Consider the following 23,579-nt stretch of genomic DNA (forward strand, 5'->3'; position numbering starts at 1 on the left):
AAGGAGATTGCTTTATGTGCAGTTGGTGCTTAATAATGTGTGTTTATTGGTGGGTGTGTAGGCACTGTAGTCCAGGGGTTAGGATTGTGGGATACTATAGATAGACCTGGATTTATATTCATTCTCTGTCACTTCTGAGCTGTGTGACCTTGGTTAAGTTACTTGCTGCTGCTGCTGTTAGTGTTTGTGTATGTATGTTCACGCAATGGTCAATTTTTTCTTTTGAGGTGAAAGGCAAGGATAAAAAAACCAGCTCATATTAGAGAGTCATTGAAAACTAATGTTTAGGTTACATTCCCTCATCTCTATGTGTTCTTGTATTGTAGGTTTCATAATTATACTTTAATTATATTAAATGTATAATATAATTAAATAAATATATTTAATTTATACTAACATAACTTAGTTGATACGTACACCAAAACTTAATTATAATTGTTATTTCACTGTATAATATTTGGCATTTATTATGCATACAATAATATTTCTTCCTTTGAATTGCTTCTTTAGTGTATATTTGAAGGATTTGGTTTATTGGGTAGAAGGAGACAAATATTAAGCATCATATATTTTATTGTGTATTATTATTTCTTCCCAGTGGGATAACTTGGATTTTCATGTCTGTTATTGCTTCTCAGCTATGAATCAATTGTCATAGCTTTAGAGTTTTATAGAAACCTTACTGGTGTAGTTTGTTTATTTACTCAGCAAGTATTTTTGGACCTAGAGCCTAGTACTGGGAAAACAAAGATACATGATAGAGTCCCTGCCTCTTAGGAGCTTGGTCACAATCTGATGGGGAAGACAAGTAATTCATAACAAGTAATTCGTACTTTTACAAAATATACTTTTAAAAAAACACGCTGTGGATCAAGTAAGACAGTCTCTGTGTTAGTAGGTTTCAACTTACGATATAAAAAGAAGAACTGTGATGTAGTTGCAGCATATACTGTATCAAGGTATTTGTCATTTGGTTGTTAGAAAAAAAACTTAAGCAAATAAGATTTCCTATTAGAAGGATATACAGCTGGGTATATCTTAGAACGCAGACCTCAGGGGGACTGAAATAGAAACTGGACATTCAGGAATCAAGGCAGCACTATTCTCCTGTGGATCATAGAGCAACCCTTTGCAGCTGTGAAGGAAAGTTCTCTTAAGAAAGAAAAGTAGCAAGTGAGGGAATTGTATTTCTATCATAGAGGTATGAACAAAGTGCTCCCTAGAGAAGGGAATTACAGTTATGTCTTGATTGCTAGTGAGAGTGAACTTAATATTTTTCAAAATTTTCTTAATCTTTATTTTTGAGAGAGAGAGAGAGAGACAGCATGAGTGGGAGAGGGGCAGAGAGAGAGGAGGCAAGGAGACATAGAATCTGAAGCAGGTTCCAGGCTCTGAGCTGTCAGCACAGAGCCCATTGTGGGGCTCCAACTCAGGAACTTCAAGATCATGACCTGAGCTGAAGTCAGACGCTTAACCGACTGAGCCACCCAGGCGCCCCTTGAACTTAGTATTTGTATCAAGAGCCCATTGCTGATCTTTCTTGATATCTTTTACCTTAGGCATTAGAATATATGGTAGTGATGTCAGTTGTTATATTTGATGGGACCATTTTCTCCATTTTTTTCTTTCTATATATTTGTAAATTTTCCATTATATAAAGTTTTATACTTTTATTAAATTCAACACAAGTTTTTTCTTGTGATATTGCCCTTTAAAGTTCAAGTACTCTAATTTTGCTGTGATGCAGCTGATTTTTTAAATTTTGTATATTGCTTTATCTTATTGAAGCATAAGACATATAGAAAATGCCCACAAATATATTTTAGCTTAGTGAATTATTATAAACCATGATCTGTGTAACTACTACTACTCACTCAGTCAACAGAACATTCAGGGGCGCCTGGGTGGCTCAGACATCAGACTTTAGCTCAGGTCATGATCTCGTCGTTCATGAGTTCTAGCCCTGCATCAGGCTCTGTGCTGACAGCTCAGAGCCTGGAGACTGCTTCGGATTTTGTTTCTTCCTCTCTCTCTGCCCCTCCCCCACTGTTCTGTCTCTCTTTCTCTCTCTCTCTCTGTCAAAAATAAATAAAAACATTAAAAAAAAAAAAAAAGAAACAGAACATTCAGAAGCCCTATTCCTTCTCCCATCAGTCACTACCTTCTCTCTTCTTCCCACAGAAATCACTATTCTGACTTGGTTATGCCTGTTTTGAGCTTTATATAGATAAGACTCACACAGTATATACTTTGTTTTTTGATATCCATGTTAATTCCTGTAACTGTAGTTCATTTTCATTGCTCTGTAATGTTACTTTGTGTGCCTATATCACAGTTTATATAATCTGTTGATGGATGTTTAGATTGTTTCCACTTCTTGACTATTACTAGTAATGCTGTATGAACATGTTTATACCTGTCTCTGCGTGTACTATTAATATCTATTGAGTATATACCTAACAGTAAATTACTGGCCTGTAGGATATTTATTTGCCTTTAGTAGATCCTACTGGTTTCCCAAAGTGGCTGTAACAATTTATACTCCCATGAGCAATTTATGAGAATTCCTATTGTTCCACATCTTATTAGTATTATTTATTTTTGCTAATCTGATGGGTGTGAGGTGGTTTTATGGTTCTAATTTTCATTTCCTTGATGAGCTAACCATTTTTGCCTAAGTTTATTGGCTTTTGGGTGTCTAACATATGTTAAGTGTTCAAATCTTTTGGTCAGTTTTCCTTTGTGGTGTTTGTCTTACAAAAAACAGTGATGTATTTAAAGGAATTCTTTTTATATTTTGGATAAGTATTCTTTTCTTCTATTATTACTTCCCCTTTTCTGTGGCCTGCTATTTCCCTCCCTTTATGGTATTTAAGAAGTATCTCAAGTTCATAAAAATGTTTTCCTGTATTCTTGCTTTTAATATAGGCATTTACAGCTGTAAATTTCCCTTTAAGCACTCAGTTAGCTATCAGTTCATCATTAAGTGTTTTTTTTTGTTTTTTTTTTTTTGTTTTTTTTTTTGTTTTTTTTTTTGAGAGAGAGAGAGTGAGAGCAGGGGAGGGGCAGAGAGACAGGGAGACACAGAATCTGAAGCAGGCTCCAGGCTCCAAGCTGTCAGCACACAGCCCAACACGGGGCTTGAACTCATGAATCAAGAGACCATGACCCAAGCTGAAGTCAGAAGCTTAACCGACTGAGCCATCCAGGCACCCTTGTTATGTTTTTGCTTTTACTCATCTCAAGTGTTGTCTAATTTTTCTTTTGATTTCTTATTTTGACCTGTTGCTGATTTAGGAGTATGTTAGTTTTCACATATTTGTGGATTTCCCACATTTCTTTCTGTAATTGATTTAATTCATTTGTGGTTGGAGAATATACTTTGATTTTAGCCCTGTTCAATTTGTTGATACTTGTTTTATGGCCTTGCATGTGGTCTGTCCTGGAGAATGTTGATGTGTGCATTAGGAGAATATGTGTTCTGTTGTTGGAGTATCCTCTACATGCCTGTTAGGTCTTGTTGGTTTATAGTATTTAAGCTTTTTCTTTCCTTATTAATTTCTTTCTAGTTCTATTGAAAATGGAGTATTAAAGTCTTCTAACTATTGTAGGATTGTTTCTTCCTTTGATTCTGCCAGTTTTGCTTCATGTATTTTGAAGCTCTGCTATATGGTGCAGACATATTTATAATTTTTATCTCCTGATGGCTTGACCCTTTGTTATAAAATGTTCCTCTTCACTTCTAGAAATGTTTTAAACGCTGTCTGATAGTAGTATATCTACTCCAGTTTTTTAATCGTTGCTATTTGCATCGTGTCTTTCCATCCATTTACTTTCAGCCTATTTGTGTCTGTGAATCTAAAGTGTGACAGCACTTAGTCGGATCTTGTCCTTTTTTAATCCAGTCTTAGAGTCTTTGCCTCTTTTTTTTTTTTTTTTTTTACATTTATTTATTTATTTTTGAGAGACAGAGGGAGACAGAGCACAAGTGGGAGAGGGGCAGAGAGGGAAGGAGACACAGAATCCGAAGCAGGCTCCAGGCTCTGAGCTGTCAGCACAGAGCCCGACGCAGGGCTCATACCCACAAACCGCAAGATCATGACCTGAGCCAAAGTCAGATGCTCAACTGACTGAGCCACCCAGGCGCCCCCAGTCTTTACCTCTTGATAATGATATTGGTACGGTTGGATTTACATCTGCCATTTTGCTTTTTGTTTTCTGTGGGTCTCTTTTTGTCTTTCTGTGCCTTCTTTACTGCATTCTTTTGCATTATTTTCTAGTGTAACATTTTAATTCCTTTAATGATTTTTAAATTATTTTTGAGTTATTTTCTTAGTGATTGCTTGAGGGTATACATTACACAACTTGTCAAAATCTACTTCAGATTTATAATTCTGGTGATACATAGAAGCTTTATTTCTATTTAGTTCTACTCCATCCTTTTCTTTAAATCACATTGCTATGTTACAAACTAAAAAACACCTTATTATAATTATTTCATATAACTTCTGCCTTTTAAAGAAACTGATAAGAAAGGAAAACATGTACATATAATAGTTTTTTACTAACTTTCTTATTTATCATTTCACTTCTCTTCATTTCTTTCTGTAGATTTGGTTTACTATCTAATGTCATTTCCTTACTCCAATAAAGTTTGTCTCCACCTGCCTCCTTTATGCTATTATTATCAGATGTCCCATTTCTAAATGTTTTAGGCCTAATGACAGAATTATATGCATGTTGTATGTGGTTACTTTTTTAAGTTGGTTAAGAGAATTAAGGAGAAATATGCAATTATGCTGCCTTTGCTGACACTCAGGTTCTCTCATGTAGACTCAGATTATTGTATGGTGTAGCCAGAAGAACTGATTCTTTTGCCAGCTCCAATCAGCTCTTCAGCCCCTCTAGTGGATTTTTCATTTTAGTTACTGTACATTTCAACTCTAGAGTTTTAATTTAATTATTTTGTATTCATTGGCATTCTCTTCTATTTGAAGAGATGCTGTCATAATAACCTTTCTTTAATTCTTTAAACATGGTTTTCATGGTTTCTTTTAGTTCTTTGAACATATTTATAATAGCTGCTTTGAACTCTGCTGAATCCAACATCTGGGCCCTCTCAAAGGCATGTGCATGGTCTTCTTGACTACCAGAGATGACTGTGATTTTGACCCTGTTCTTTTTGTCTTTCCCTGATTTTCCATTAAGCATTTGGCTGGTCTGCTTCTACTGCCATCACACTCAGCTGTCAGCCTCCATTAATTGCTAGCTGATTGCTATGTTGCTTTCATCAACTTCCCGGAGCATAAATTGCTCCACAGTCTGATTGCATTAAGTCAGGTTTCTACAGAAGCTTAAGGGTTGACAGTCTTTGAGACTTGTGCTTGCTTTGAGAGGTAACTGCATTTCTCACAGTTTGCATCATTCTCATGGTTAAACTTCTAGATGGTCTGTAGCTTTGCTTGTTGCTACTTCTGTCATGGAACTACAATCCTCTTTTTAGTTGTTTACCTCCAAAATCTTCATAGTTTTGGAAAATTCCCTTAGGAATGAACTTCCCTATGATCTGCCAAATAAAGTCTGTTTCCTTAGGTGGAGAACAGAGCTCTCAGTTCTTACAGCCTGTTTTTTCCTCCTGGGAAGAATCTCTGCCTTGCTTCAGTGGAGTTAGGGATAGAGAAAAGAGATAACTTCTCTTACCTGACACCCAGCTGTAGGAGTAGGGCCCTGGATGAGGATGGTAATCAGTATTCTCAGCTTGCTCCTCCTGGCAAAGAAGTTTTGCTTATGAGTGAGCAATTGTGACACAGTATTTTTGGAGTAGAGCTTCTGCTGTATTAGTGGGAATTGGTTGGGAAGAGGGACCCATTAGTTTTCTCATCCATGCCTGCCTGACATAGTTTCTGCAACATGGAGCTGGGGGTGGGGGTGGGGTGGGTGGTGGGAGATGCCAGCATCCTTCTCCTCCAGGGTGAAATTATACTCTTGGACTGGGGTAGCGGAGCTCATGCAGAACCCATCTGGTATAGTTGTGACGTGTGAATGGGAGTGACTTGTGGCTCAGATGAGGTGCTGTTCTCATCTTAGTTTGGTATATTTTCTTGAATTTGTGTTTCTCCATTTTCTGTATGCCCTTAGGACAATCTCCAGAAACATTAAATGGTTGGTTGGTTGGTGTAAAAACAAAAAAACAAATGTCTTTGGTGCAAAAAGGTGATTTTACTTAAAGCATGGGGACAAGACCTGTGGGCAGAAAGAGCTGCACTTTAAGTGTGGGGGTGACCGTCTTACGGAGTTGGAGGAGAGTTCCTGAAGGGATTATCATATGCTGAAGAGTCACGAAGTATTGGAGGCCTAGCTACTGTCAAGCTAAGGTTGTTTTTCCCTCTGGCAAAGCATTAACATGAAGACCATAGGGAGTCCTGGACTTTCTCAGCTGTTGATGAGGTTGCCTTTTTCTGGTAAACGGGTGGAGACTCTTTACCAGTTTAACCATTTGTTTTTTGTCCTTTCTTGTTTTTGGGTAGCCTGGAGTGTCCAAGGAATATCACACATATCCCACCTGGGGTGTGTGCGTGTGTGCTAGTTCGTGTTTTGCCCTCAGCCTGCCTTATGTTCCCTCATCAGTACCGTTTTAGTTACCAGCTTGATATCCAGTAAATATAATTACCTTGATATCCATTAAAACAAACTATCCTGCCTTTTGATAAGTGGAATTCTAAAGATGTCCTCCCAAGATTTCTTGTCTCCAGTTATTCAATTCAATACTAATCTACAGTAGTGCTCTGAAGGGTTTTGCAGGTATAAAGTTATTGGCAACAAACCTTAAAATAGTGAGATTACCTTGGATTATTTTGGTGGGACCAGTTTAACCACCCAGGCCCCTTAAATACAAAAGGGGCTGAAGGGAAGAAGGCAGAAGAGAGATGGGGCATCAAGAGAGATCAGAGGAATTTGGCTCAGAAACATGAAAAGGACTTGGCCTGCTGTTGCTGCCTTGAAAAGAGGGCCATGAGGCACAGAATATTCTTGTATATAGAATAGGTTGTATTCTAGAAGCTCTCGCTTGACTGACAGGAAGGAAATGGAGACCTTTGTCCTATAATTGCTTGGAACTGAATTTTGCCAGCATCTTAAATGAACCTGGAAATAGATTCTCTCTCCTAGAGTGTCTAGACAGAGACATAGCTTATCTGATACCTTGATTTCATCCTTGTGAGAGTCTAAGCAGAGAACCCCCTGAGCCATGCTGTGCTGAGAGTCTTGACCCACAGAAACTGGAGATAATACATGTGTTTTTTCAAGCTGCTAAGTTTATGGTAACTTGTTAGAACAGTAATAGAAAATTAATACACATTTTATTGATTTTCTGTTGATTTTCTTCAAGATTGCCTTGGCTGTTTCTGGATACATCTACAAACCAAAACCAATCTATGAGGGTTTGAGATTGCGCTGGATCTGTTGATTTTATCTTTACAATGTTTTATCTTTACAATAATGTTCCAGTCCATGTAGATAGTATAAATTCATCATTTCAATATTTTTATACTTTTCTCTGTAATGATCTTGCATAATTTTATTACACTTCTTGGTGTTTTATTTTTATCTTCTGATATTGTAAATAGTATCTTTTTTTTTTTTTTTTTTTTTTTTTTTAATTTTTTATATTAGGCTCCATGCCCAGTGTGGAGCCCAATGCAGGGCTTTAGATCAAGACCTGAGCTGAGATCAAGAGTTGGACGTTTGGGGCACCTGGGTGGCTTAGTGGGTTAAGCATCAGACTCTTGATTTCAGCTCAGGTCATGATCTCATGGTTGTGAGAGCTCAGTTTTGTGCTCTGTGCTGGGCATGGAGCCTGCTTGCTATTCTCTCTCTCTCTCTCTCTCTCTCTCTCTCTCTCTCTCTCTTTCTTTCTCTCTCCCCCCCTCCCTCTCTCCCCCTCTCTCTCCTTCTCTCCCCCTCTCTCCCCCTCTCTCTCCCTCTCTCCCCCTCTCTCCCCCTCTCTCCCTCCCTCTCTTTCCCTGCCTCCTGCCCCTTCCCTGCTCTTGCATGCTCATGCTCGCTCTCTCTCTCTCTAAAAAAAAAAAAAAAAGAGTTTAACTGACGGAGCCACCCAGGTGCCCCAAATAGCATCTTTTAAACTTTTATTTTCTGTTTATTGCTGATATGTAGAAGTTCATTTAATTTTTGCCTATTGTCTTGGTAACCAGCAACCTTGCTTTAATTCTGATAATTTATCTCAACTAGATTGATTTTCTATAAGCATATGGCTTATGAGTGATAAAGTAATATCATCTTTACCAGTCCTAATACTTTTTGGGTTTTTTTTTTTTTAACCTTGTTGCAGTGACTATAACTGCCAGTACAGTGTTGAATAGATTGGTTATAGTGGGAATTCTTGGGTTGCTCCTAATTTTAGAAGTAGAGAGAGAATGAGTACTTGACAATTTTTCCTTTCTCTGATCAAGGGAGTTCCTTTCTATTACTGGTTTGTTTTTGTTTAAAGCATGAATAGATACTGAGTTTTGTCAAAAGCTTTTTCTGCATCTATTTATGTAATCATTTTAACTTTTCAGTTTTTTTTTTTAAAGTGGGGAGTTATTTTAATTCCCTTAATTATTAAACCAACCTTGTATTCCTGGACTAAATCCAATTTAACTGTGAGTTGTTATTATTTTTTATGTGAATTATTTAAACCAATTTTTCGTTTAGTATTTTTTGCACCTATGTACATGAATGAGATAGGTCTGAAACTTTCCTTTCTTACAATTTTCTTGTCGGATTTTGTACCAAGGTAACACCCATCTTCATAAAAATGAATTGGGAAGTGCTTTTTCTTTTACCACTATTTTAAGAATTTGTGTAAGAAGGGTATTAAAGCTTCTTTAAATATTTGGTAGAAAGTCACTGAGGAAGCTTTCTAGGCCTGGAGTTTTCTCTGGAGAAGTTGTAAATAATGACTTCAGTTTCTATAATGTCATAGTACTCTTTAGAGTTTCAGTTTTCATATCAGTTTTGGTAAATTGTATTTTCTTTTTTTTTTTTTTTAATTTTTTTTTTTCAACGTTTTTTTATTTATTATTTTTGGGACAGAGAGAGACAGAGCATGAACGGGGGAGGGGCAGAGAGAGAGGGAGACACAGAATCGGAAACAGGCTCCAGGCTCCGAGCCATCAGCCCAGAGCCTGACGCGGGGCTCGAACTCACAGACCGCGAGATCGTGACCTGGCTGAAGTCGGACGCTTAACCGACTGCGCCACCCAGGCGCCCCGGTAAATTGTATTTTCTAGTATTGCCTACATTTTATTTAAAATTTCAAATGTGTATGCATAAAATTGTAAATAGTATTCCCTTGTGATCTTTCTGTGTTTAGTATCTATAATGATGTCTTCTTTTCATTCCAGATAGTTACTGTGTCCTGTCTCTTTTTTTCTTGATCCCTCTTACTCGGTTATTCATCTTCTCGTGGAGCCAACTTTTAGCATTCATCCTTTCTCTTTAATGTTTGTTTTCTCTTTGGTTGATTTCTATTCTGATTTTTGTTTCTTTTTTTGACTTTCTTTGGGCTTAATTTGCTGTTCTTTTTCTAGATTTCTGTGACAAATGCTTAGTTCTTGGATTTTTACCCCTCCTCCCCACCTCCCAGGTGTTTGAGGTTATCAAGTTACCTAAGCATGGGTTTGGCTTTTGTTCTCTGATTTTTTTTTTTTTTTTTTTTTGCCTTCTCTCCAAAATTGAGATGAAATTCACATAACGTACAATTAACCATTTTATTTATTTTTTATTTTTAAGTTTTTAAAAAAAGTTTATTTTTGAGAGAGAGAGACAGATCGCAAGCAGGGGAGGGTCAGAGAGAGAGGGAGACAGAATCTGATGCAGTCTCTAGGTTCTGAGCTGTCAGCACAGAGCCTGACGCTGGGCTGGAACTCATGAGCATTGAGATCATGACCTGAGCCGAAATCAGATGCTTAACCACAGAGCCAGCCGGGTGCCCCCAAAATTAACCATTTTAATTTACTCCCCCAGGTTTTGATATATGTTATGTATGTATGTGTATGTATTTCATTCAGCTGAAAACATTCTACAGTTTCCATCATTTCTCTTGATCCTTGGATTATTCAGAAATACAGTTGATCCTTGAACTATGTAGGGGTTTGGGGAACCAACCCCTGATACAGTTGAAACTCTGCCTATAACTTTTGACTCCCCAGAAACTTAATTACTGATAGCTTACTGTTGGCTGGAAGCCTTACCAATAACATAAATAGTTGATTAGCACACATTTTGTAGAAGTATTATATACTTTAAGTGGCTTTTTCTGGTTTCGGACCTAGCTCTACTGTAGTCAGAACTAAATTTATAAGATTTCAGTTCTTTAAAATTTGAGACTTGCTTTATGACCTATGGTCTTGGTAAATATTCCTTGTATAGGAGCTCCCAAAATTTTGGAGGCTATAGTTGTTAGATGCGGTAAAATATGTGTATCAGTTAAGTCAAGTTTGTTTCTTTTTAAAATTATCATTACTTGTTTTGATTGCTTGCTCTTATTAAGGACAGGTTTATTTTATTTTTAAAAACATTTTTTTAAAGCTTTATTTACTTTGAGAGAGAGTGAGCATTTATTTATTTTGAGAGAGAGGCTCTGTGCTTGTGCCCAGCCTGACTCTGGGCTTGATCATGACCTGAGCTGAAATGAAGAGTCAGATTCTTAACCAACTGAGCCACCCAGGCACCCCCAGAACAGGTTTAAAGTGAGTGTAAAGGTTTAAAATGTCCCAAAATGATTGTAGATTTGTCTCTCTGTATAGTTTGTCATTTTTTGTATTATGTATTCATATATTTTTTTGTTACAGGTGTTTACAAATTAAGGATTTTTTTTATGTCCCTGGTGAATCATATCTTTTATCATCATGAAATATTTCTCTTTATCTCGTTTTTTTAAAATTTTTTTTTAATGTTTGTTTGTTTTTGAGACAGAAAGAGACAGAGCATACACGGGGGATGGTCAGAGAGAGAGGGAGACACAGAATCCGAAGCAGGCTCCAGGCTCTGAGCTGTCAGCACAAAGCCCGACGCGGGGCTCGAACTCACGGACTGTGAGATCATGACCTGAGCCGAAGTCGGACGTTTAACCGACTGAGCCACCCAGGCGCCCCTCTCTTTATCTCTTGTAATGTGTTTTGCCTAGTGTATTTCATGTAGTTTATTTTATCCAGTGTTAAGACAGATAACACTAGCTTTCAGTTACTGAATGTTTGAATGGTAAATCTTTTTCCATGCTTTTACTTTCAACTTATTTATACTTTAGCTGTCTCTTGTAAGTAGCATACGTTCTTTAAAAAATAACTAGTTTGATTTGACCATGTTTATTTTAAGTGGAATGTTGGGTAAATTTACATTTAATATACTGACTGATATATTTGGGTTTAAATTGATATTTTTAATTCTGTTTATTCCTTGTTTGTTTGAACTTTCTTTTGGATTGTTATTATTTTTAATTTCAGACAATTCCCCACAGGTGGCTTAATGGTTATATCCTAATTTTTTTTATTAAAAAAATTTTTTTTACATTTATTTATTTTTGAGAGACAGTGTGAGACAAAGTAAGAGTGGGGGAGGGGCAGAGAGAGAGGGAGACACAGAATCTGAAACAGGCTCCAGGATCTGAGCTGTCAGCACAGAGCCCGACGTGGGGCTTGAACCCACAGACTGTGAGATCATGACCTGAGCCAAAGTCAGATGCTCAACCGACTGAGCCACCCAGGCGCCCCTATCCTAATTTTTTTTTTAGTGGCTATCCCAGAAATTAAAATATACCTCCTTGGGGCACCTGGGTGGCTCAGTCAGTTAAGTGTCCAACTTTGGTTCAGGTCGTGAACTCACGGTTTGTGGGTTCAAGCCCCCCTCATTGGGGCTCTGTACTAGCAGTATGGAGCCTGCTTGGGATTCTCTCTCCCTCTCTCTCTGCTCCTCCCCCCTCCTCCGCCCCCCCCCCCCCCCCCCCCGCTTGCACTCTCTCTCTCTCAAAAATTAAACTTAACATATATACATACCTCCTTGAGTTAGTAAAGTGCAGTGTAAGTCAGTATTTTTTCATTTTCCTGGCCAATGCAATAACTTTGGAAAAATGAATTGTACATTTCCCTCTTCTGAATTATATACTATTATTACTGTATAGTTTGGTTCTACATGTATGTTAGCCATCCATAAGATATTAGTGTTTTATATAGTGATGTTGCATTTACTTTTTTTTTTTAGGCTGAGTTGATTTTCTGTTTTCCTGAAGAATGCTCTTTAGTGTTTACTCTATTTGGGCCTATCTGGTGTGGAATTCTCTGTTACTGCTTATCTCATAAGTCTTTTCCCCATCTTTATTCTTGAAAAGTTTTTGTTTTGACAGGACATCAAATCTAGATAGGTAGTTCTTTTCATTCATTCAGCTCATTGTGTATTATCCAATTGAGACCTGATTTCCATTGTTTTGTTCTAAAGTCAGCTATCAGTCCTATTGTTGCTCCTTTGATGGTAATCTAGTTTGCAGCTTCTGGTTGCTTTCCAGGTTTTGGGGGGACCGGGCGGTATTTTTGGCTTTAAGCAGTTTTACCATGATGTGTCTAGGTATGCTTTTCTTTTCATCTACTTGGTGTGTGTAGGACTTCTTAGATCTGTGACTTGTGGCTGTACTGTCCAGTGCGCCACTACCTATATGTGGGTATTTAAATGATAAATGATCATTTAAGAAGTTAGAAATTAAGTTCCTCTCTTTTCAAGTACTCAGTAGCTATATGTAGTTATTGGCTGCCTTACTGGCAGATGGAAAACCTTTCTGATGAGGTTTGGGGGTGTTGGTGGGGTGGGAGTGTAGAGATGACCTGTCTTTGGTGCAAAAAGGTAATTTACTAAAGCATGGGGACAGGAGCCTGGGCAGAAAGAGCTGCACTGGGTTTGTGAAGAGTGACTGCTTATATACTGTGGATTTGGGGGAGATAAAGTCAAGAGGAAATTTCTTTTTTTTTTTTTTCTCAATATATGAAATTTATTGTCAAATTGGTTTCCATACAACACCCAGTGCTCATCCCAAAAGGTGCCCTCTTCAATCAATACCCATCACCCACCCTCCCCTCCCTCCCACCCCCCAAGAGGAAATTTCTTGAAAGGATTTCCATATGCTAAAGAGGATTTAACAGATTACTGGAGGCCTAGCTAATAAGGTTGTTTTTCCCTCTAGCAAAGCATTATAATTAAGATAGTAGAGAGTTCTTGGAGATGAGGCCATTGATAGATATGTGTAAACTGATGGAACTTCTGTCAGTTTAACCAATTGTTTTCTGTCCTTTCCCTTGTTCTTGGGCAGCCAGGAGTACCTGAGGAATATCACACATATCCCATTTTTAGTGAGGGAGGGGAGTGGTTTGTGGGGTGTCAGCTTGCCTTATGCTCCCTCATCACATCACTGCAAAATATTTTGTTGGACAGCATGGCTGAGGGCTTTTATAAGTTTTGGGAAATTTTTAGCCCATACCATTTCAAATAGTTCTTCTGCCTTGTCATCTTCTCTCCTTCTGGAACTGTAGTTATACGTGTATTAGATTTTCTTACTGTGTGCCTTATATTTCTTATGCCTTTTTCTGTATTTCATCTTTTTATTCCTAATGTACATTTTAAAAGGTATATTTTTCTGGGGTGCCTGGGTGGCTTAGTTAGTTGAGCATCCGACTTCGGCTCAGGTCATGATCTCACGGTTTGTGGGTTCGAGCCCTGCGTCGGGCTGTGTGCTGACAGCTTGGAGCCTGAAGCCTGTTTCAGATTCTGTGTTTCCCTCTCTCTCTGCTCCTCCCCCACTTTCACTCTGTGTCTCTCTCTCTCAAGAATAAGCATTAAAAAAAAAAAAATAAAAGGTATATTTTTCTGAGATACCCTCTATCTCATTAATTCTCTCTTAAGCTATGTTTAATATGTGTCAGACTCATCTGCTGAGTTCTTAACTTAGGTCCTTTTACTGTTCTAGAAATCAGTTTGGTTCTCTTTTTAGTTTCAGGTTCTCTGTCAAAGTTCTCAGTCTTACTTTTCAGTGTAATTATTTGGAAGTCGGTGTCTGGTAACTTTATTATCTAGATCCCTTTGAGTCTTGTTCCATGTTTTATTTGCTTTTCAGTCATGTGTTATTTTCTTGGGTTTCTTTTTTGTTGTTTTATTTTTTAATTGCATTCGGGACATTTTTAATGAAAAACCATAGAGATAATTTGGGGCCTAGAATAATGGCAGTCTTCTATGACAGGATTTACATTAATTTTGGCAGAAATACAGGGGCACTGTAAAATCTCAGATTCTCTTGATCTACTTTTAAGGATTGAGATTAGAAGCTCGGCTTTAATCCTATTCACTTTTGCTCCAAGATTGGGATCCCAGTGCAGTGTTTGGGGGAGGCTCTGGATTTCACCTTTTTTTTTTTTTTTTTGCCTGGCTGGCCCAGTGATATTGCCAAAGTTTTGCTTAGCATCTCAGCCTCTAAGTCACTAGTTCTAGAATCAGCAGATGCTTCTACAGATAGGGGAAGCTTGGTATATCAGACTCCACTCTCTGGAGTTTCTTTTCTTGAACTTTGGCCCCATGATTCTTCATTACCTGATATCTCTTAGTAGACTTAAAAAAAAAAAAAAAAAAGAATTAGTCCAACTTTTCAAGTTTCCTGAGCCAGAAGATTGGTCTCATTTACCTAATCACCATTACTAGAAGTAGAAACTTCTTGTTTGCTCTTATTTATTTTTTTAAGTGTATTTATTTTAAGAGAGAGTGTTTGCCATGTGAGTGGGTGAGGGGCAGAGAGAAGGAGAGAAGAGAATCCCAAGCAGGCTCCACACTCCTTGCAGAGCCCATTGCGGGGCTCAACCTGGGGCTGAAACTCACAGACTGTGAGTTCATGCATGACCTGAGTGATAAAGTTGGAAGCTCAATTGACTGAGCTACCCAGGTGCCCCTGCTTTTATTTTTAATATTTCAATTGGCTTGAAAATTTTGGGTGAATTTGAAATTTTTTTCATCCTCTCAGTAGTAATAATGAATGTATAGTTAAGTAAATGATATCTGTGACTACTTTTCCTTTTACTATGACAGGACAATCTATTGATGAACAAATCCTACCTCTCCAATGCAGCTTTCTCTCTCTCTGTGTCTCTCTCTGTCTCTCTCTCTTTTTAATGTTTATTTATTTTTGAGGGAGAGACAGTGTGAGTGGGGGAGGTTAGAGAGAGACACACAGAATCTGAAGCACGCTCTAGGCTCTGAGCTGCCAGCACACAGCCAGACTCAGGGCTCGAGCCCATGAACCCTAAGATTATGACCTAAGCTGAAGTTGGGCACTTAACTGACGAGCCATCCAGGCGCGCCCCCCTCCCCGCCCCGCATCATTGTTTTTAAAGTACATGAACAGCAATTTGGGAAGATGAAGTACATATAATATGACTAAAAAAGACACAGGATTGATTTTATGCATCATATAGAATTATTCGTGTGAGCACAGTCTTCTTTTAGGCCCAGTGACTTACAATACTGCTGATTGTATAAGTGATCCATAGTATGGATGAATTTTTAAATGTCTAAAAGGTCAGTGAAACCAGTTTTTCCTCATCCTTTGTACTTGTTTGTATATTGAACTGGGCTTTATTTTGTACCTATTCTTCCTTCCTGCTACCCCATACTTTTTGCTAATGATAATGGAACCATTGCCCATAAAATAGGTAACTGGGCCTTAGTGTTTATTGTCAGGTGACTAGATAAGTGAGACCTGCAGGAAGAAACTCACTGTTGTCGCTAAAACACGCCAAATTCAGTGTCTTCAAAAAGGAACTCGTGATCTGTTTCCCCAAACCAGTTCCGTTTATAGTTACTTACTGTTACTGCCAGTTATCCATGTGTAAACCAGAAACATTCCCCTTTCCCTTACTTTTCACATTCAGTCTACTACCAAGTCCTGTTTTTTTTTTCATCTCCCGGGTACCTTTCTGATCTTCTGTGACACTGGTTCAGTCTAGTGCCTCTTACGTGGATCACTATAGTGGACTCCTAACTGGTGTCCATGAATCCACCCTGGAATCTCTAATTAGGAAGAAACATAGAAACTGTAATACTTTCCAAGTGACAGTATTTAATATTCTACCTGACTAAAGTAATTTTTTTATTATGTTGATTTTATTATTGAGTTATGTGAAACCGTAGTTCTTTGGCTTTCTAAATAAGGTGTCTTCATGTTACTGTCTGTTATATGCCAGGAGGAGTATTGCATTTGTCTTCATGCCAGTAGGTTACATGGTTGTTTTCATTTTATGAATGAGGAAACTGAGGCTGAGAATTACTAAAGCAGTAGAGCTGAAATACCGATTTGGTTGTCTTTTAGACCAGGTTTCTTAAGTTTGAAATTTTGGGGATGCCTGAGAATATCCATTTATTCATTCAAGAAATATTTATTGAGAGTCTCTATGTGGTAGGGCATTCTTTTAGGCACCTTGATATTTTAGTAAACAAACTCCCCCAAGTTCCTATTTTTTTGGAACTTATCTTCTAGTAAGAGGAGATATGCCAGCTCGTTGATAAAGCTGCAGACTCAGAATGACTGTTTGCCAGGGAGTTTCAGAACTACAGTGTTTCCCTGTCTTGACAGGGGGAGGGAGATTTGTGAAATTTAACTTTACTTGGGGTTCTCCATAACTTCAAATGGCGGGGTAGTCTCTAGTTTTTACTTAGGGCTATGAACATGGTGTCAGCCTGTTTTAGAGTGGTCAAGTAGGCTGAAGGGGCTTCACATACTATGTCAGGTGTCCCCAAGGCCACTTCTATTTCAGAGATTAGTTAGAAAGGCTAGTGGGCTCAGCATATAGTTGTACTCATCTTTGATGTGCATTATAACATAGTGAAGATACATAGCTGGATCTTAAGGGAAAATACATAGGCAGGAGTAGAGGAATCCATATGGAGGCTTCCTTAAGTTCTCTCCCTCACTAGAGGGGGCACGCAGAGTACACACTCTTCCCCCATGAGAGTGCAGCAACAAGTGTGCAGTGTGCCTATCTGGGGAAGTTCACTAGAGACTCCGCTTTCAAGGTTTTTATTGGGGATACCTTCTTCCTACCCTATACCAACCACATTGTTTCCACGACCAGTTCAGACACTGGTCAGGCACATAATTCCTATCAATTATGGAAAGTGGGAATTTCTTTGCAGCAGGCCTTTCTAAAGATCGCGTCCTTACGCTTGGTTAACTCATTTCTGCAGTTACCTTTTGACTCTGGATGGAGATTGCTGAGGTGGATCTGGGAGAGATAAATGAATACTTACATAGTAGTTTTCCTACTATGCCTTGGGAGTCATTGTTTTAAGGAAATCTAATCCAAACAAAGCATTTTAGGTAGAAGGATGTTTGTTGCACCACTGTTTTCAATAGCAAGAAATTAGAAAACGCTTGAATCACCAGTGGTAGAGAAATAATTAAATATATTACTGTACATCCATTTAATGGAATGTTAGGTAGTCATGAAATAATGTTCATGAAAACATGTCATAATGTGGAAAATTGCTTTTGTAAGAACAGCAGATATAAAATAGTAATTAGTGTAGAATCTTGACAGTGATGGCTACCAGATTCTGCTTTTAGTTCTGAAATTTGTGAAGAGAAGATAAATTCCTTCATAGGAATGTAGGAAAATATAAAAAATTGTTAATTTTTTGTTATGGAAACATCTTTTAATTTATCGAAGTAGGATGAATATTGCAATGAACCTTAACATACCCATCACACAGTTTGACAATCATCAGTTTTAATACAAAAGTTTAAGTTGCTTGTAGGAAATTTAAATAAATTTCATTAAAACATGTATACTGCATAGGGTAGTAGCATTAATATGCAGTAAATTAAATACATAAATTTATAATTTATCTGAAGCTTTTTTATGGCAAAGAACTGCCACTGCCATTTTCATTATTAATGTTATTAATTGGGTTTATTTGGGGGAAAGATTTTTCAAAAACAAAATAGTTTTTTGGTGGTCGGGGGTGGGGGTTGGGGTAACTGTGATTTTTCTAGGTATATGACTATAGATAAGGAAAATCAAACCCAAACTGAGAATTGAATGGGTGGAGGCTATAGAAGTGTCTCATTTAGCAGCACTTCAAAAATGATAATTTTATTATGTCATTACTTTTAGGGTCTTTTGCAAATGGTTGATATTATGAACGTGGAAACATTTTTGAATGCCAGGGGCTACTATGAAGTATAATGTTAGTTGTTGGATAAAAAGTATATAGAAAAAAGACTGGGAGAAAATAAACATGAATGGTGTTGACTTTGGTTATCTTTGGGTAGTAGGATTATGGGTGGGAATTTTAGGCTCCAATTTTTTTACATTTTTGTGTTTTTCTTTATTGTGGGCAATTTGGGGTTCGTGACCAGTGGTAAAAAGGGAAAGGAGTGAAATTGCTTCTTGTCCTTATTTTATAAAGATAATGTCCTTTTTTTCATAAGGCAGATAGCTTGATATTGGGAAATGTTAAGTCAGAAAATTGGTATAATAGAAAGAAAACTTGGTATAAGTCAGAGGTTTTAAATGTATAGATTTGCTGGAACATTATGGTGTAAAATTTGAGGGCCAAAGCTTCAGATAAATTATAAACATTTTTATTTAATTTCATTGCATATTAATGCTACCTTTTAAGCCTTATACTTAATAAGGCTTTGCATGTATCACTGTTTTGGCAGCTTTGAGATAATACACAAGTAAAAGATGTGTGAGAATGATGTGACCCATAGTTTCTTTGAATCACTGAAAACTGAAAAATGGCAGTCATAATCATTTGTAAAGATACGAGGGGATTGATTATACTTTAGGCCATTCAGGTCATCGAGTACATAGGTTGAACCGTATGAACCCATTTTGTAGATTAAAAATGTTTTGATATAGCTGCATATGGTTCAGTCTGTCAAAAATTATAATTTCTCATCCTTTGTTAAAACTGATTTTCTTAGTTTACATATTTATCTGGAATTGCAGGTTGGTGTTTCTATTAAGGTTGCAGGTAATAGGAAATATTACTAAAATTTAAAAATTTTGTTTGTTGGGTGGTTTGGTCTTTGGAAATGTGTCTTTCTAGAGGAACGTTATGATTTTAATGGGTTTATACACACATTTATGTATCTGGCATCTAAACTGTTGGCATACTCTGGAGTTGTATAACAATTTAGAGTTAGGAATGATGGCTAAGTGTGTTTTTATTTTCATTGAGCAGGATAATTTATGTTAAGCATGTCTGTGTGGGCATTGAGAGCAGGTAGGGTTCCTAGGCAGAGTGGTTTGTTTTGTTGGGAATCTTTTGGGTTTATTAATTTAAAGACTTTAGTATTTTTTTTCTTTATTTGAAAACTTAGGCTAGAGAAATTGAAAGTGAGTAAATTAGGATACTCCACTGTTTGTTAATATTCTTTTGTTGCTTTCTCTTCTCACATGACTTAACTTGGTGTGTGGTTTTGGGCAAGTTGCTTACTTTTCTAGCACTCAGTTATAGTTAAGTAAAAATTGTGGAGGCTGTATATTCCAGGAACCTGCTACAAGGCTTACAAGTATCATCTCATTTAATTTGCATAAGAATCCTGTGAAGTAGGCTCTGTTATTACCAGGATTTTAGGACAGAGCTGGGATTTGAACTCAGTCTGATTAAACCCATGTTCTTAACCCTAAAGCTGTATTGCTACAATAAGTTTCCACAGAAATCCATTTTAGGAGTCTTGTTGAGGATATGATAGAGATGATGTTGGTAAAATAATACTTATGTTGAAATCACTGTGTAAACATTAAGATATTTTATCCTTATTTATTATAATACATTGTTTTAAGAAGTGTTTTAATGGGTAGGTAGTGCTCAACTTGGACTTCTTATGTAGAGTGAATGCAACTTCCTTCCTTGTCAGAGATTTATTTCCCTAATGCATATGGACCGTATGAAGTAACTTTCGGTAGCCCTTCTTTCACTCTGCCTTGTTGGGATAGAACAGACCAAAAAGGAGTAGTGTGGGGCAGTAAATCATCACTGTCCTTTTGAAGGTATATCAAAATGGTTACCTCTGAGGAGTGGGATTTTGGGAGACAGGGAGTATTGGGCCTTTCAATTTTAGTTTTCTGTATCATTTCATCCAGCATGTATTACATTAATAATGGGAAAAGGCATGAAACTAAAAAAGATTCTTAAGTAATTAGTACTTAGGTTGGGGATAGGATACCAGTTTACTTTGTGGTAGTAAGAAGAAAGTGAACTAGGTCAAGTCTCAGCCAAATGCCTATTTTGGAGATTTCTCAGAAAACATTCCTTTTTACATGAGCAAGCACATGCGTTCTCTCTGTCTGTTTCTCTCCCCCCCTTCCTTTCCTTTCCATCTCTCTGTCTCTCTCACACACACACACACACCACACACCACACACCACACACCACACATACCATACTCTTACTGCTCTTTTGGGATAGGGGTGCTTAGCTGAGTGGGTTTAAGTTCTAACAAAAGGTAATATGACTTATCTCTCAGCGTCTCAATGTTATCTTTAAAATGAGAACTATATGTTAAAATAGAGAAATAGCCTAATATAAAAATACATTTATGTGTCTGTGTATATCTACACACATTTATATGTATATGCATGTGTGTACATGAGAGAGATTGGTTTTAAAAACAGCAAGTAATTATAAACATGAAGGTAGAAGAATAGGAGTTATATTACTTTGACATTAACAGAAGAAATTTAGGCACTGAAGTACATGTCATTTTACATACCAGAAATTCTAACCTCAGGGAGAAAGCTAGAAGGGAGTGTGTGTGTGTGTGTGTGTGTGTGTGTGTGTGTGTGTGTGTGTGTGTGTAAATTAGGTCAATCTTCAGTAAGCAGTTGTATTGTAGCATACATATATGCTCACACTTTATTGAATACTTACTAAGTGACAGATTTAGTTTAAAACTCTGCATATACACTTGTTTTACTCTAACAACTAACAGTTACATTTATTATCCATTTTACATATAAAAACAGTTAAAACATGGTTAAGGAACTTGGCCATATTTATACAACCTGTCTGTGTTCATTTTGTTGGGAAAAAAGCTGTCAGACATTATTTTTTAAAAATCTTTATTGATTTATTTTGAGAGAGTGCGCGTGCGTACACATGCCAGTGGGGGAGGAGCAGAGAGAGGAGGAGAGAGAGAATCCAAAGCAGCCTCTGCACTATCAGAGTAGAGAGGCTTGAAGCCACAAAACATGAGATCATGACCTGAGCCGAAATCGAGAGTCAGATGCTTAACCGACTGAGCTACCCAGGCTCCCTGTTTTTTTAATTTGTAAGAGTAAAATTGAAATTAAATTATTACTCGTTTTCTAAGGTCGTGATAGGATAGAGAAGCAAAAACTAGAACTCTCTGCTTTACCCCTGATGTAATCTATATTTCCTTTTCTGAATAATTTGGTCTCAGTATGTCTGAATTCTTTGCTGTAAGGGTTACAACAAAACTGTTTAAAATGACTAAGTATCTTAAAGATAAGCTGAGGTATTAATCTGACTTGGAGTGTGATTCTAGATCAGACTTGTCTTCTCTTTAACCACAGGCTTGTATAACTAAATGTGTGCTCTAGATTGAGGAACTTGACTTTCTATGCTTACTCTTTAAGTCATTCTACATGAAATATTTGGTGTGAGTATATTTATGTATATGTGTACAGTACATATGTATTTGTGTAGGTAGATGGATAAATGTATATGGCTCAGAAATAGTTTCATGAAACAGAATAAAATACAAAAACAGACCCATGGTTATGTGAGAATATGATAGATGACCAGAAAAATATTTCAAATCACTGGGAGAGGTTGCATTTGTAAGAAGTTGTATAACATTTTCTTTTGGAAAAAATTCTAGTGATAGACAATTAAACTCTAAATGGATTAAAATTTCAAATGCTAATATTTAAAATCATTAGAAAAAATGTGGGAGATGTTTTTATTAGATTCATGGGGGGAAAAGGTTATGAAGGAAATTGGGCTACTTTTATGATAGCTATTTAACATGTTGATTTAAGTACCAAAAAATTAGGATATTTAGTTTTATTTATTTGTTTATTTGATTTTTTTAAATGTTTATTTGTTTTTGAGAGGGAGAGAGAGACAGAGCGTGAGTGTGGGGGACAGGAGGGAGCAGAGAGAGAGGGGGACACCGAATCTGAAGCAGTCTCTAGGCTCTGAGCTGTCAGCACAGAGCCCGACATGGAGCTCAAACTCACAAACCACGAGATCATGACCTGAGCCAAAGTCAGTCGCTTAACCAGTGGAGCCATGCAGGTGCCCCAGGATATTTGGTTTTAAATTGGAAATCAAGCCATGGAATAAATGTTGAAATGCGATATACTCAACAAAAATTATAGGTATGTTCACTAAATATGTGATAGAAAATACTGTATATGAAAATAGATATATTCTATCAACCATGTTAAAATGGTATTTAGGGGCACCTGGGTGGTTGGTAAGAGTCCGACTTTTGATTTAGGCTCAGTCACGATCTCAGTGTTCCTGAGTTAGAGCCTTGCATCGGGCTCTACGTTGACAGTGTGGAGCCTGCTTGGGATGCTGTCTCCCCTTCTTTATTCCTCCCCTGCACATACATGTACGCACGCTTGCACTCTCTCAGAAAGAAAGAAAGAAATATTAAAAAATAAAACGGATGTTTAAAGACAAGAGTTGGAGGTAATTCTGGAGTGTTGAACAGTGTAGATTTCTTAAATTCTTTTTGTGTCCTAAATTTTCAAATGCATTAAAAAACTAATGAAAAGGAATGATTTAAATGGAATATTTTATCTTGTGAAAATAATTTCTAACTTTATCATAGTGTTTCTGTTTTTAATCAGAGTTCTTTGCCTTATCAGGCATAATGTGAAAAGTATTAATAGAACAAAGACCTTAACTGTTCTGTATAAATCAGCTTATCAGATGAAATATAAAAAGTAACAATTAAAATCTGGAATGAATTAAAATATTTTCAGACTTCAGGAAGTTTTAAATTTAAAAATGTGAGGCAATGGCTTAGTAGCAGCTGAATCTATTAGGAAGGTCTAAGTGAACAAACTCATTTCCTTTACTTTTTAGTAACTGGTATTAACCTTTTGAAAACATGCTTTCTAGATACCGTGATTTTGTTTTGACTATCTGCCAAGGAAGATGAAGTCTTAAGGTAATTAAAAATGATACAATGAAAGGTAGATTCCTTGTTATAAAAAAGGTGATAGAATTATAAAGTAATGCTGACTAACCAGAACTAATACTGTGTCCAAATACATCCTTTTTTTTAGACTGGTCACCTTTGGAGACTATAGTTTTATAAAAAGTAAAATTTATTGAGTGAGTGAGTGTGTGTGTGTGTGTGTGTGTGTGTGTGTGTGTGTGTGAGAGAGAGAGAGAGAGAGAGAGAGAGGGAGAGAGAAATGTTTATTAGAAGGGGCCATGACAAACTGTGTAAAATTGTGGCTTTCATTTATGTTTCCCTAAAATTTTTCTTTATAGAATGG

The 23,579-nt window shown here is 37.0% G+C and overlaps 1 protein-coding gene and 1 non-coding gene across 5 annotated transcripts in view; one reads left to right on the forward strand and one right to left on the reverse strand.

Moving 5' to 3' along the window:
- Positions 1-23,579, forward strand: part of TLK1 (tousled like kinase 1) — a 190,975-nt gene that overhangs the window by 60,189 nt on the left and 107,207 nt on the right. The window contains exon 2 of one of the 4 annotated variants that reach the window (XM_081796367.1): positions 23,197-23,245. The exons of 2 other annotated variants lie outside the window; for them this stretch is intronic. The gene's annotated coding sequence lies outside the window, so the exon portion shown is untranslated. Of the gene's footprint in view, positions 1-23,196; positions 23,246-23,579 lie in introns of those variants that run through there. One more of the 4 variants, XM_081796368.1, reaches the window with a different exon arrangement.
- Positions 11,682-11,766, reverse strand: TRNAQ-UUG (transfer RNA glutamine (anticodon UUG)). The gene has a single exon. It is a non-coding gene; the product is annotated as a tRNA-Gln (tRNA).

Source organism: Panthera onca, chromosome C1 (genome assembly GCF_046562875.1).
Source record: "Panthera onca isolate mPanOnc1 chromosome C1, mPanOnc1 haplotype 2, whole genome shotgun sequence".
NCBI lineage: Eukaryota > Metazoa > Chordata > Mammalia > Carnivora > Felidae > Panthera > Panthera onca.